This window comes from Ambystoma mexicanum, chromosome 12, assembly GCF_040938575.1.
Source record: "Ambystoma mexicanum isolate Mex_15411 chromosome 12, UKY_AmexF1_1, whole genome shotgun sequence".
Taxonomy (NCBI): domain Eukaryota; kingdom Metazoa; phylum Chordata; class Amphibia; order Caudata; family Ambystomatidae; genus Ambystoma; species Ambystoma mexicanum.
Window position 1 is genome coordinate 21,004,724 of NC_090936.1, and position 13,482 is coordinate 21,018,205.

The 13,482-nt window shown below is 43.1% G+C and overlaps 1 long non-coding RNA gene across 1 annotated transcript in view; it reads right to left on the reverse strand.

Moving 5' to 3' along the window:
* Positions 1 to 202: 202 nt before the first annotated feature.
* Positions 203 to 13,482, reverse strand: part of LOC138513193 (uncharacterized) — a 150,394-nt gene continuing 137,114 nt past the window's right edge. The window contains exon 3 of the long non-coding RNA XR_011281726.1: positions 203 to 3,024. This is a non-coding gene — a long non-coding RNA (uncharacterized lncRNA). The remainder of the gene's footprint in view (positions 3,025 to 13,482) is intronic.

The following is a 13,482-nucleotide window of genomic DNA, read 5'->3' on the forward strand; positions in this document are numbered from 1 at the left end:
GTTGCCCCTTACTTAGCCGAATAGCGAGTTAGCATTGACCTGTACAAGAGGGCGCACAGTCTTCTGACGGGCCCATAGGTCAGAGCACACCCTCAAGTACCTGTAAAACAAGATAGCTGCACCATGATTAGGTTGGGGTGCAGGATTCACATACTCCAACACAATTCAATAAGGACAGCTCAAAGTTGTGGCAAGGAGACTGTTAAGTTCATAAAGGTTTATTTCATTTCCCTGCTGACACAGCGCAGCCCTATCTGCTGTAGTCAAGTTCCCTGCCTCGAAAGAACTCCCCCCCCAGCCTTACACAGAGCTCATTTTTATACCCAAATATGAGGTGCAATCTGCCCCCGCGGCTCCTGCTCAGTCTTAGGCAACCTCATCGTTAGCATTAGCTCATTGGGCAATTCATTTTAATTGGACTAAAACTTTCAAAATGAAATGCGCTCTAGCATGCATTCCTAACTTTTCTTTCGGTGCACTGTTCAATTATAATTTGTGCAGCTGGATTCTTCAGACACGGGTTTCGACCAGGCCTAATTAAATGTCTGGTTTCTGTCCATTAGTCAAGTTCCTGAAGGCATGGTGTCCTCGAACGTCTCAACTTTACAATGATCTCATCATTACACACTTTGAACACTACTCAGTTTCTTCTTATTTTAGTTACAATTTAAGTACATGCATTTTTGTTAAAGGCATTTAGCCCAGGTGATTTTCTGCCTGTGTATAGAATATTTCATTGTCCATTATGTGCCTTGCCACCTTATTCCATCATGGTAATGCCATTTTTGACAATATAAACGCAATGTCTTTTGAATACTAGTACATTGTAATATTATAAATACCATTTCACATAATTGCAATACCACCTAAGTCCCTTCGAATTTCTTCTGCTTATGTTTAAGTGGGGGGGCTCCATATATATATATATATATAAAATTCAGGACCTTCATTACACTCCCCGTCTTGAAAGTTCAGTTGTTTGTAACACAACAACTTTAAACCATATTTGATGTCCATTCTCCTTAATATTTATCTGAACACATCTTAACACGATCTTATAATCTGGCATATACTAACGTCTTGACATTAAATGACATGTGTGTCATCTCCTTCCATGTAAGCCCTACTTCCTGTAATTGTGTGCCTTTAATATAACTGTATGCCTTGGACTATTCACAGCCATTGTGAGACTCAAGAGGTTTGGTCAAGCTTTGAGGTAACCCATTTAGCCCATTGTCTGCAACTCCCACCCCTACAAAGTCCAATCTCTCTTTGAGCATCTTCTCCTGCCCAATGAATATCATTTCACTTTTTCCTTCCCTCTTGTCCACACTCTTCCCTTTTCTGTATCTTCCGTTGTAGTTGTCATGAGTTTGGCATTAGTGGACCGTCTGCGTCCTGTCGCCTTTTCTTTTTCATTGTGCTGTTTTCACAGTTGGTCTCCCAGGTTCTTTTGATGCTTAGACCAGAAGTCCATTGTCTTTTCCTTTTCACAAGAAGTTCACCTTTTTTTTTCGCTTGTTTCTCTTTCGTAAGGGTTTGTTGTTCAATAGGTCCATAAGAGGTGACAGTTCAGCGTGGGGATGCAGGGTTGGGCGAGTCTTTTGCAGACATAATTCAACGCCGGGCTCTCAATGGGTTTCTCTATGACCTCACTCTCTCCACACGCGGTTCAACGTCAATTTTCCGAGGCATACAGCTCCCTCGACGTATACCTGTAATATAAAATGGAATGAGTTTCTTTTGTAAAATAAACAGATCTCTGCTATTTAACACATTTCCTACCAACACATTTCCTTAAAACCTCTTTTCGCATTGATACGTTATACCTTATTCCCTAGAAATTGAGACATTCCCTCTTATTTGACACCCCTGCCTCCTAGACAAGCTACAAAATATTTTCCTTTAAACATTTCCCTTTTGTAGGTAATTTTCACACCATAACTAAAATAACCTCCATTCCTAGCTCTGTGTCAGCTGGCTTAGACAATGATTTTTGTTTTCAATAACACGCAATACATCACGTCCCTCATGGGACACATTTTTCCCTACCGGGTGCCACGTGCAACCCTAAGGAGATAAAACAATTAAAGAAAGATGTCGGCTTTTTCCTGGCCTTCTAGGCGCGTCCGTAGTAGATGACCGAAACGTCCTTGGGGATCCCCGTTGTCTGTAGAAAGTCAAAATAAAGGCAAAAGTAATTCCGGCATTTGCAAGGGGTCAGGTTTTCTCCCCGACATTTTAGCCCCCTTCCTTCTTTTCTTCTAGCAAAATACTCTCTGGGTCATTCTCCCCTATTTGTTAGTGACATAAACAACTAATTCCCAACCACCCCGCGGGGATACTTAGTTTCGGCTGGGTTCTTTGCTCAGCTCAGCTGTATTCTTCCAGGTTAGCAGTAAACTCTTCCTGGTTAGCTGCACATACTTCCTCAGCTTAGCAGCCATTCTTCCTGGTTAGCTGCACATACGTCCTCAGCTTAGCAGCCATTCTTCCTGGTTAGCTGCACATACTTCCTCAGCTTAGCAGCCATTCTTCCTGGTTAGCTGCACATACTTCCTCAGCTTAGCAGCCATTCTTCCTGGTTAGCTGCACATACTTCCTCAGCTTAGCAGCCATTCTTCCTGGTTAGCTGCACATACTTCTACTGCTTAGCAGCCATTCTTCCTGGTTAGCTGCACATACTTCTACTGCTTAGCAGCCATTCTTCCTGGTTAGCTGCACATACTTCCTCAGCTTAGCAGCCATTCTTCCTGGTTAGCTGCACATACTTCTTCTGCTTAGCAGCCATTCTTCCTGGTTAGCTGCACATACTTCCTCAGCTTAGCAGCCATTCTTCCTGGTTAGCTGCACATACTTCCTCAGCTTAGCAGCCATTCTTCCTGGTTAGTTGCACATACTTCTTCTGCTTAGCAGCCAGTCTTCCTGGTTAGCTGCACATGCTTCAGCTTAGCAGCCATTCTTCCTATTCTTTTTTTTCTTCGTTAGTTGGACCATGGTCTATACTTGTGCTTTGTGTTCATCCTAAGGAGATAAAACAGAGGCGTTACTCTGCACACCGTCCCTGTCTAACTTGATCTAGCCTACCCCTGTCTTCTAAGATTATGGCACCAATTCTTACTACATGCCTCCAACCTTTATTGTTCCCATTAATAATTGCCTATTCTAATGCTTGCATACCTCTATTTTAACAATCCTTTTGACATTATGAACATGAAAATAATTACTCACCTTCAATTTTACTTCTGTTTTCTGTGGTTGTCTGTAATGGCCATGCTGTTTATCTATTTCTCTACTCTTTCCGCACCTGATTATACCTATCTTGGGAAAGCAGTTAACTTGTGAAGACCTTGTGTCTCTTGTCTCCTGTTACTCACCTGGATCCTCTTACCTTTAGTGTTGATCATTTGCGTGTTCACACCCTTTTGGCGTGAACTGGTACCTAGCTTTTTCTCTTTTCTCCCTAATTTAAGACCATGCAAACAATTTCTTGTGTTTCCGCGCAAGAGGTCCATAGCTTGTCTGTAAAATAAATCAACATTGTTACTGGCATTCACACGTTGTTTTGCTTACTTCACCATATTTACTTTAAAATAGTTTGTGCGAGTTTTCCTTCGTTTAATTGACCCGATTTTATCAGCCATACTCCTCTTCTTGGTCTTCATGGTCTCCTGATGTTTTTTATTGCCCAATGCTTCTTTTTCTGTTACCCAGGAAACCTCATAAGTGCTATTTGTTTTCCGCTTTTTCCTTTTTTTTCTCGCTTTATGCTTTTGAGTGTATCCCTTATCCTTTTATTCATTTTTTATTCAAGATAACCACTCACTTTCAGTATTTCCCGATGTATTTATTTATTTATTTATTTGTTTATTTATTTCTGTGACCAATCCTTTTGCGCTTCCTCGCCTCCTCTCTGACCCTATCTTCTTCCTTTTTTCTTATCTCTATATTCATTGTTCCTTTGAATTTCCTCATCCCTTCTTTCAGGTAGCTTTGCTTTTCTTCTAACCTTTGCTGTTTCTGTCTTTCACGTTCATAGGCTGCTCTCTGGTTTGCGATCAAGCTGCTTTTCTTGCTCTTCGCGATAAAGCTGTTCTGGCCTTAGCCTAACTTTCCTTCTTATCCTTCCGTCCCTTAACTCCTCTTTAGGCCTCCCATCCTCACTTTCTTTCCCATCGAGCTTCAATGAGATTTGTCCTCCCATCCATTCGTCTTTTGTAAATGCTATCTCATCAGTTCTGTCTTCACTTCCTTTCCTTTTCTTTCCCTCTCTCCCTTGTTGAGAGATGCCCTTGTCTGTGCCTGATCCCCTCCTTTATTAACGCATCATCGTGTCTCCCCTTGTCCCTTGGCTAGGGATGCGAGATTCTTGTCGTTAACCTTCCCTTGATTTTTGCTACTACTGTATGAAGGTGACTCATAAGCGGGGTTACTATACACTGTGGCTGCTTTTAGCTCTCTTTAATGGGCAAAGTTCCTTAGGCTTACTTCCCTCGGTTCCTGTTTCAGGCGGGGCAGGCGTTGCTGCAGGTGTCTAACCCCCCCCTCAGTGCATATGTTTTAGCATTGAGGCTGCTGGTTGCTCTTCCTCCTGTCCTTGTTCTTATATTTTTCAAAATTTGAGAACAGCACAGCGTTTTCTAACTTTTTGCTTCTATATGCGGCATGCAAGTAAGTTGTCATGCGTTGTAAGATGGCTTTAGATGAAGACTCAATTTGTGGCCGCGGCATAAACATCTTGTGGGCGGTACCTTTAACCCACTCCTCTAATTGGAGCAATGTTTTCTAGGCTTAACTCTGTTTCTATTGTTATTCTTAAGTGAGTCCAAAACACCTATTACAATGAGCGAGCATCAAATGCAGCAAGCTCCAATCCAGTCCCTTCCAGCCAAATTATTTATACCGCCAATTTACTCAAGAACATCAATCTATGTGCGATTCCTTCTCAACTGTAGAATCGCATTATACTTTTACTTGATTTCAACCAACAAGGAGACACAATTCCTTACATTTGACATACAACAGGACATGTATAACAGACACTTGACAGACTAGACAAACACCAGCTGGTCATACGTATACCTGCCTTCTAATTAATACCCCGTCATGGGATGTGAACGAACCCCCTTAATGACATCTTTAAATGTCATCGTAGCCTAATTGTCCCCCCACTGTGGTCTATGGGTTCACGTTCCTTCTGACCGCTCTTTAAAGCGCAGGAACAAGGCGAATCCTTACGTTTTCTCTTGGGTGCCCCCCGGTATTCTTTACGTTATCTCTCGGGTGCCCCCCCGGAATTCTTACGTTTTCTCTCGGGTGCCCCCCCCCCAGAATTCTTATGTTTTCTCTCAGGTGCCCCCCCCCCAGAATTCTTACATTTTCTCTCGGGTGCCCCCCCGGAATCTTTACTTGTACCACTACTGTCCTTCATGATTCTTATTTCATTCTGCTTGCTCTTTTATTTATTTGCCATAATTCCCTATTTTATGGCTGCCTTTATTTTCCTGGAGGCCATCTGTTTCTACCTCATGTCTGCAAATGTTCATAATTCTCAGCCTGCGCCTGAATTTCTAAAATATGTCATTATTTCTTTGCCAGGTCATACCGCTGGCTATATTCATTATGTTGCAAAAATACTAAAAATCTTTTACTTCTCATTCACCCAATCTCATTGGCCTTCTGCCGCGTTCATGCCTTCAAAATTGCTTGTTTTTAACTAAGGCATACCCTAAATAATCAGGCTTTCCTTGGTAACCTCGATACTGTCATCATGCTTCCACGCTTTGTCATTCAAGCCTTTCTTCATTCATCTAATTCCTACGATACCAGAATCTCAACCGCCCACCTCAAACCGAAAGTTTTTCCCTATTTAATAAAAATGTTCTCCACTCCGGCTGACAAGACCTCAAAATTGTAAACTACCACCCCTGGTATGACCCCATGCAGAGACTGCCCTACCAGTCACGGTGGAGCTCCTAGAAAAAGCCTTTCGGAGCACCCAAAGACCCCCTTCCCTACATGTGTGCTATCCCCACAATTCCCCAAAGGCAGGTCACAGATGATCCAGTAACCTCTTTTAATTTCAGGGGCATTCTAAGTCAAAAGTGACAGAACGCACAAATGGCAATGGACCATTCAGCTACAGGGCAGTGCTTGCCCCTGTCTGCACGTTGATTTGAAACCCCATGTAAAATCACTTGCTCCTCATCTCATGAAGTCTATCACTACCTCTTTTAATTCTAACACTATTTTTGTAGCTGTAAAATAACCCTTGCTCATACCATGCCAGGTTACTTGCTACACTCTGTTTGCTGCACTTTATCGTTAGTGCCATTGCAGGGACGCCATTTGGGGGTCGCCAGGGGTTGTCGCTGCACCCCCGGAGGTATCCCGTGTTGCCCCGCAGTCCCCTTTGCTACCCTAGAAATTGAAAAAATGTTTAAACCTTTTCCTATAGTGGTATCATCAGAGGTCAAGGGTCATGAGATGTCACTTCCGCTACCTCTATCCTTTTGGTGGAGTGACGTCCCTGTGTCATTACACTATCTCATTTGCTAATGCCTCCGGCCCTTTCCTTTCCCTGCTATACTTACACCACCTGCTCATTCATTTCTCGTCATTATCAGTGTTAAATTGTATTACTACACTGCCATCCTTGCAGGCATATTACAAAAACTTCACAAGCTCTAAAAGTGCAAAGTGCCGCAGTATGCAACTCTCAGTATTCTTTGAAAGAATACACATGACTTTGCGCCAGATGAGCTGCTCACTGGCTATCCATGGAGGAAAGGCTACTCTTTTAAAGTCACAAAAGTAAGTCTTACACAGCGCTGGTATATTTAACTGGTGCTGCTGCTAGAGTCAGTTCAGCCCGGTGGGGGCTGGTGACTTTGGAAGTTGGTGAGGCGTACGCATCTTGGTGGGAATTTGGGAGTGAGCTAGTCCACCTTACACCAACCAGTGTGCCGGTGGCTTCTCCCTATGCAAGGCATTTTGGAAAAATGGCTTCCAAGAAGTGCAAGTTACTGTCCAGGCCAACAGGCATATGACATCACAAATTCTGGCCTAATTATGAGTCTAACAGCCTGGAATCCACTGAAATGTCTGCAATTGTTTTTTCGCAGCTCACGGACACCTGGACTGGACTAATGTGAAGGCTTTAACAAATAATGCATTCAAATACAATTTTCTAAAATAAAACACCTATTAGCACCCCCAAAGGCAGTTCACAAAACTGGGAACACTGTGCCTCTGCCATACAATGCACATACACAATAAACTTAACTAAAAGTCCACAGATCAGAAATACAAAGCAATATCTGAGCCAATGTGTCTGCAACCAAAGGGTATGAACGCCACGTGTCCAAACAGCACCCCATTGAGTGACATGTATGAGGCTGGTGGCATTCACAGAAATGCACAGACACAGACTCTGCCCTTTACAGGATCTCTGCTAGCCCAGAAGGGGGTTGAGAGCGAGGAGGCAGCTCGATGAGACTCTAACCCCCATTCTCTAGCTCTTTCAGAGCCACACATGCTATACAGAGCAGCATTCATATTCCGACTGCCATATTTCATTTGCCTAAATTGCTGGCAGTCCTGCATGTATGTGCCACTGGGACTGCTGGCGCACTGACCCAGCCAATATCTTCTGTGATGCTCAGCCAGGGTCAGGTTGCCTACCTGCACCAGGCTGCTTGCCACCCCACAATATAAAGAAATAGAAATGGAGCGAAGACCTGTTTCATTGTCATCACTGGTTCCCTATTGGATGCGCAGGATGGTCATACACAGCCTTGAATTCCCCATCCCCATGCAAGGATTAAAATCCCCATTTAACAATTCAGTTATGCGCGCTCACCCTGCAACCTTAGTGTTAAAAAGTCACCACTACTGCTAATATTCTGTTTCCATACAGAACTTAACAATACATAACACATAAACACGCGTTGGTGCAGTGCCTACCTAGGTGAGAAGCTTTTCGGACATGTAATGCGAGAAGCAAGCATTTCTTAAATCCTGCGCTACTCCTCAGTGCTCTTGCTCATGGACTCCTTGTTACCCACTGCTGTCCCCATTCACCAAAAGGGGCTAATGCCACAGGGCTGAGCTCCCCTGTCTTGTCCCCAAATCATGGAATGCTTTTCTAGTGAACTTGGCGCAGAACCATCCCTTCTTATTTCTCGCAAAAATCTCAACTCTGCTTTGGTTACCTACCTCTATCATTTCTCCCAGCAGTGTCTGTACTTGTTCCCCTTTTGCTGAATGAACCACTATGCTGTGTTTTACTTAATATACTCTCTCCAGTGTGAGCTTATCATGCAGCTCATTCATAGTAACTACAATATATCTCTATTTGTCCTATAACCACAGGCGATGCTTCATCACGCAGCCCCTAGTGTATGCCTTTTACTGTAATCTGCAAGCCCCTTCATTTTAATAGCACCACAATGCCTACGGGCCCCTGCATGCTCCATGCTACTAGGAATCGCTCATTCCTTGCCACACGACAGTAGACCCCAGAGACGTTTTTATTTGAGGGCTCATGGGGTGGCTGCCCAGGGCCCCCACAATGCTGCCTGGTCTAAAGCAAGATTCTAGTTTACATTAGGCTAAAATAGCACATGCCAGGAAAATTTGATTGCATGCTGCTGAGGCTTCAAACCCATTGCCTGTCGGTTTTGACAAGTGCATTCTGCCTTGATTAATTAAAACGTGCACTGCCTTTCGTTTTCATTGTGGAATACATAGTTTGGGTAACACGATCTTTGTAGCGTTACTTTCCCCCTGTGGGAATGTTGCTGATCGTGTGCAATAGCCAAAGTTGAAATCCATATTCATCCATGGGAGTTCAGAAGTTGTGTTCATGTGAAGGATCAGAAGGGCACATCCCAGTGAGGCTGGCTGAACTGTTTTTAAATCTGAAGTTCACAAATATACCTGCACAATTACTTGGGTTTGTAGCACAAGCGGCGCGATTAGCAGCACTGTTCCTGCACCAGGTAGGGGTTAAAATTAGTTTGCTCAGCTGGGCATTCTTAAAACTTAAGCAATCCCTTAAAAGATGTGCATAGAATATCTGTCCAAGTTGCAAACAAGCATGCAAATTCGAAACTGTGCAGCAAATGTGTTCATGCTTCTATCCTGGCTATGCCAACAGACGGTACAGTGATCCTGGTCAAAACATATAGGATCCCTTGCATTACTGTGCTGTTTTCTGCGAGGCTTTACCTACTTGCATGCGGGAAATCCCTTTGATCATGGAGAACTGATGCTACCATCATTCTCATGTTGTGTAACCCCCTTCTGCAATATTTTGGTTTTAAAAATTGTCAGGTTTGGAAATGCAGGTTGCATACTCTTGCAAGTCAGTTTTATAACATTAGATTGTTTTAGATCATGTTGAGAGCTAGAAGAGAAAGTGCTTAACTGCTTGGAATTGCAGTATTGGCACAAATCCCAGCTTCACCCCTTAAAAGCTGTGTGATCCTGGGCATCTCATTTAATATTTTATACATTTTAAATGCTTGTCTTAAGTGCTACACGGCCGCATAGTATGTCTCACTGAGAGTACGGCCTCTAGGCAATACTAAATGTTCCCACACAGATGCCTCTCATAACCCAGATGAGGCGCGCGCAGGCTATCAGTAATAATGCATTTCTTGTTAACCTCATTGGCAGCGTGCAAACAATGTCTTTTTGTCCGTGCTCATTCATTCTTATCGAAATGAATCATTCTTGTTAGTTCCCCAGACCCTCCAGGTCACCCCAATAATGTATGCCTATTCTTGAAACTCCACAATGGGGCCTAGCGTTTAGTCATCCGCTCCTCAGAGCTGGGATGTCCACTCACCAGTACTAAAATGAAAGAATCTTGCAGTGCTTTCCCCAACAGGCCGGACGCATTAATATGCAATCAAGCCCTTTTCCTACTATTGCTGGGGCTGCTCTGCCATGAGACACATTCATTATGCATGCAATGCACTCTGTCTTAGAAATGAAATGCAATATCTAACACACATGCACTCAAACATTCTATAGATCACTGAAATAACCTCACAATTACATTGGCTGTTAGAATGCCCACCACGAGTCAAAAATAACAACAATGTGATGACCCAGCTAGATCTGAGCCCTGCATTTCCCAGCCATCCCACAGAAATATTTAGCTGTTGTTTTCATTAATAAATATCCCCTTAGCGCGTGGTTAATACGTGTAACTGCACTAGTGTATTTCCCCTATCTTTAAATGTGGGCCTTTTATTCCATAATTCACAACAATGCTCAGAATGATTCTTCGCATTTTGCGATGTACATTTCATACCTTGTTTCCACGAGACCTACAGCCTGTCTTTTAATAATAATCTGTGTGATTTAGGCAATCTTGCAAGGCGCGCCTGGAGAGCTTTATCCGTGCTTATCTCAAGGGCTCCTTATTTGCACATTCCTTTCTTTGTTTGATAACCGCGCTCTCGTGGGCTCTTAGTGAAGGGCCTGTTTTCTTTTTCTTGTCAACCCCCTTTTACACATTCGTTCTCAACTGTGTTTTTCCAAACTGCTGCTCTGATGTTAAAACAACCACAAAAAATACTATCTTTAATCACTCCTTGCAACCTCATACAGACATTCTAACAAAACCAGAGCTCTGTTTTTGCTTTAAGAATTTTTCAATTATTTCTTATATTTGTACACACTCCAGGCTCGCAGTTCCTGGTTCTTAGCCGGTCCTCCCCTGCACCTCACAGTTAAAACATTGCCACATGTTGCATTCCTGTTCGCGCAGTGCGCTTAATGGAACAGTACTTCTATAAATCAAATATAACTCAGCCATTTTAATGTGAAAACCTATCGTTCTTAGCACGATCTATCAGTTATCTTGCCTGCTACAAGGAAATACAGCTTTAACTCCATAGCTGCTGGTTTGAAACACAATGTGTTCGCTTACAGTGTACCAGCATTTTTGCACTTTTGACAGGTTGTATAACTCTTTTTGGGCTACAATCACCATGAATTTGTGTGCTTTAAACTATAATATCTGACCACTTATTTTGATGCAATTTTCTTGCAATTTCAAAACCTTGGCTTGCTGCCAATTTTTTATTCAGCTTAAAATATCATTTTTATACTAGTTTCAATGTTTGAACTGCGCACGCAGACAGCTACGCCACAAAGCGAGCCACATGAACAGCCACAACATACAAATTTAGACACATACATAGCGTGACATGTAACAAAAGTCACACACAAATCCCGACCACCTGCATGCATGTCCCTCATTAATATTTTACTCTTGTTATTGATTTTTAAGTGCAGTTAATGTTTTTGGTTTATTCCCAAATCTTGACTGCCATTTTTCTTTTTCCCTGTGTCCCTGTCTCTTTCTATCGGCTATGGCAGCTTTCACTCACCTTCTGTTCTCCCGCCGCCATCCCTTTGCGATCACTAGCATCTTCAGGTTTTTCGTCTGATCTGCTGCCCGTAGAGATGGGAGGAGATATGCCGGGTCCCTTCAGGCCCAGACTGCAGTCTTAATAACTACCTTTACCATTGTCTACGTGGAGCTTCACAGTCTACTCAGCCGGAAATGGCAAAGGACTCGTGATATTGCCGAAGACCCAGAGTTACTTTGTGTCAATGGCTTAAAGATGTTTTATGACTATATCAATCGATAATCTATAATCGATGGCCGAAACCATCCTCGCGCTACCATGTGTACAAGAGAGCGCACAGTCTTCTGATGGGCCCATAGGTCAGAGCACACCCTCTAGTACTTGTAAAACAAGATAGCTGCACAATGAGGAGGTTGGGGTGCAGGATTCACATACTCCAACACAATTCAATAAGGACAGCTCAAAGATGTGGCAAAGAGACTGTTAAGTTCATAAAGGTTTATTTCATTTCTCTGCTGACACAGCGCAGCCCTATCTGCTGTGGTCAAGTTCCCTGCCTCAAAAAGAACTCCCTCCAGCCTTACACAGAGCTCATTTTTATACCCAAATATGAGGTGAAATCTCAGCACCTCATATTTGGGTATAAAAAGCAGGAGCCCCCACCGCTCCTGCTCAGTCATAGGCAACCTCATCGTTAGCATTAGCTCATTGGGCAATTAATTTTAATTGGACTAAAACCTTCAAAATGAAATACGCTCTAGCATGCATTCCTAACTCTTCTTTCGGTGAACTGTTCAATTATAATTTGTGCAGCTGGATTCTTCAGACACGGGTTTCGACCAGGCCTAATTAAATGTCTGGTTTCTGTCCATTAGTGAAGTTTCTGAAGGCATGGTGTCCTCGAACGTCTCAACTTTACAATGATCTCATCATTACACACTTTGAACACTACTCAGTTTCTTCTTATTTTAGTTACAATTTAAGTACATGCATTTTTGTTAAAGGCATTTAGCCCAGGCGATTTTCTGTCTGTGTATAGAATATCTCATTTTCCATTATGTGCCTTGCCACCTTATTCCATCATGGTAATGCCATTTCCGACATTATAAATGCAATGTCTTTTGAATACTATCTACATTGTAATATTATAAATACCATTTCACATAATTGCAGCACCACCTAAGTCCCTTCAAATTTCTTCTGCTTGTGTTTAAGTGGGGGGGGCTCCATATATATATATATAAATAATTCAGGACCTTCATTACAGACCTATGACATCACTTCCTGGCAATTGATTTGTGGAATCCTCAAACATCAACAGCCAAGGTCAAGTTGTCTATGTTGTCATACAGAACCCAAAGAGCACAACTTTAATGAGGAGGGAATGGTCAGTTCTCAGAGCTGTATTGACTGGTGGCGCCCTGCCCGAGTGTACAGGACTGAACACAGCAAGAGCCTCCTACTCGGGCTAAGGGCAATTTTGGTGCCTTCAGAGCTGACTAGTATCACCATTAATACCCCGGCAAAGGGCCTGGGGTGGTAAGTGCCTTTTTGATCAAAAGAAACAGTTCATATGACGTGAAATTGGCAATGGAAGCTTGGTGCGTCCCGTCCCTTTGACGTGGTGCATGGAAAGAGGGAAGAGATGGTGGTAGAAGCAGGTGCGAGAAAGCTGGTGATCGCGCGTTGAAGGGCGTTGAAGTTCCTGGATCTCTGGTGATGATCAAGCAGTTGAAAACCCAACAAGGAGCAGGAGAGATGCCAAAAGCTGACATAGAACATGTGTTGGCTGGCACCTCTGACGTGGGTGGCTTTTGTGTAATTTCCCGCTCAAAATCCCAAGAGGGTTGCTTCTATGCTTGGTACAAGGCTTATTAAAAGGACAGGCCTGCACCTGGGCAATGCACTGCTCACTAAAGGCCTAGTACCAGGACACACCACCTTCCTCTGTCATCTTCAAAACTCTCTCCCTGGCACACAAATGCCTCCATGATGTTGCTCCTCCATATCTTGTCCAGAGAATTGTCAAGCACACTGCCACAAGACCTCTTAGAGAGGGGTACTCTAACCTTATCCTTGTGCCTAAGACATC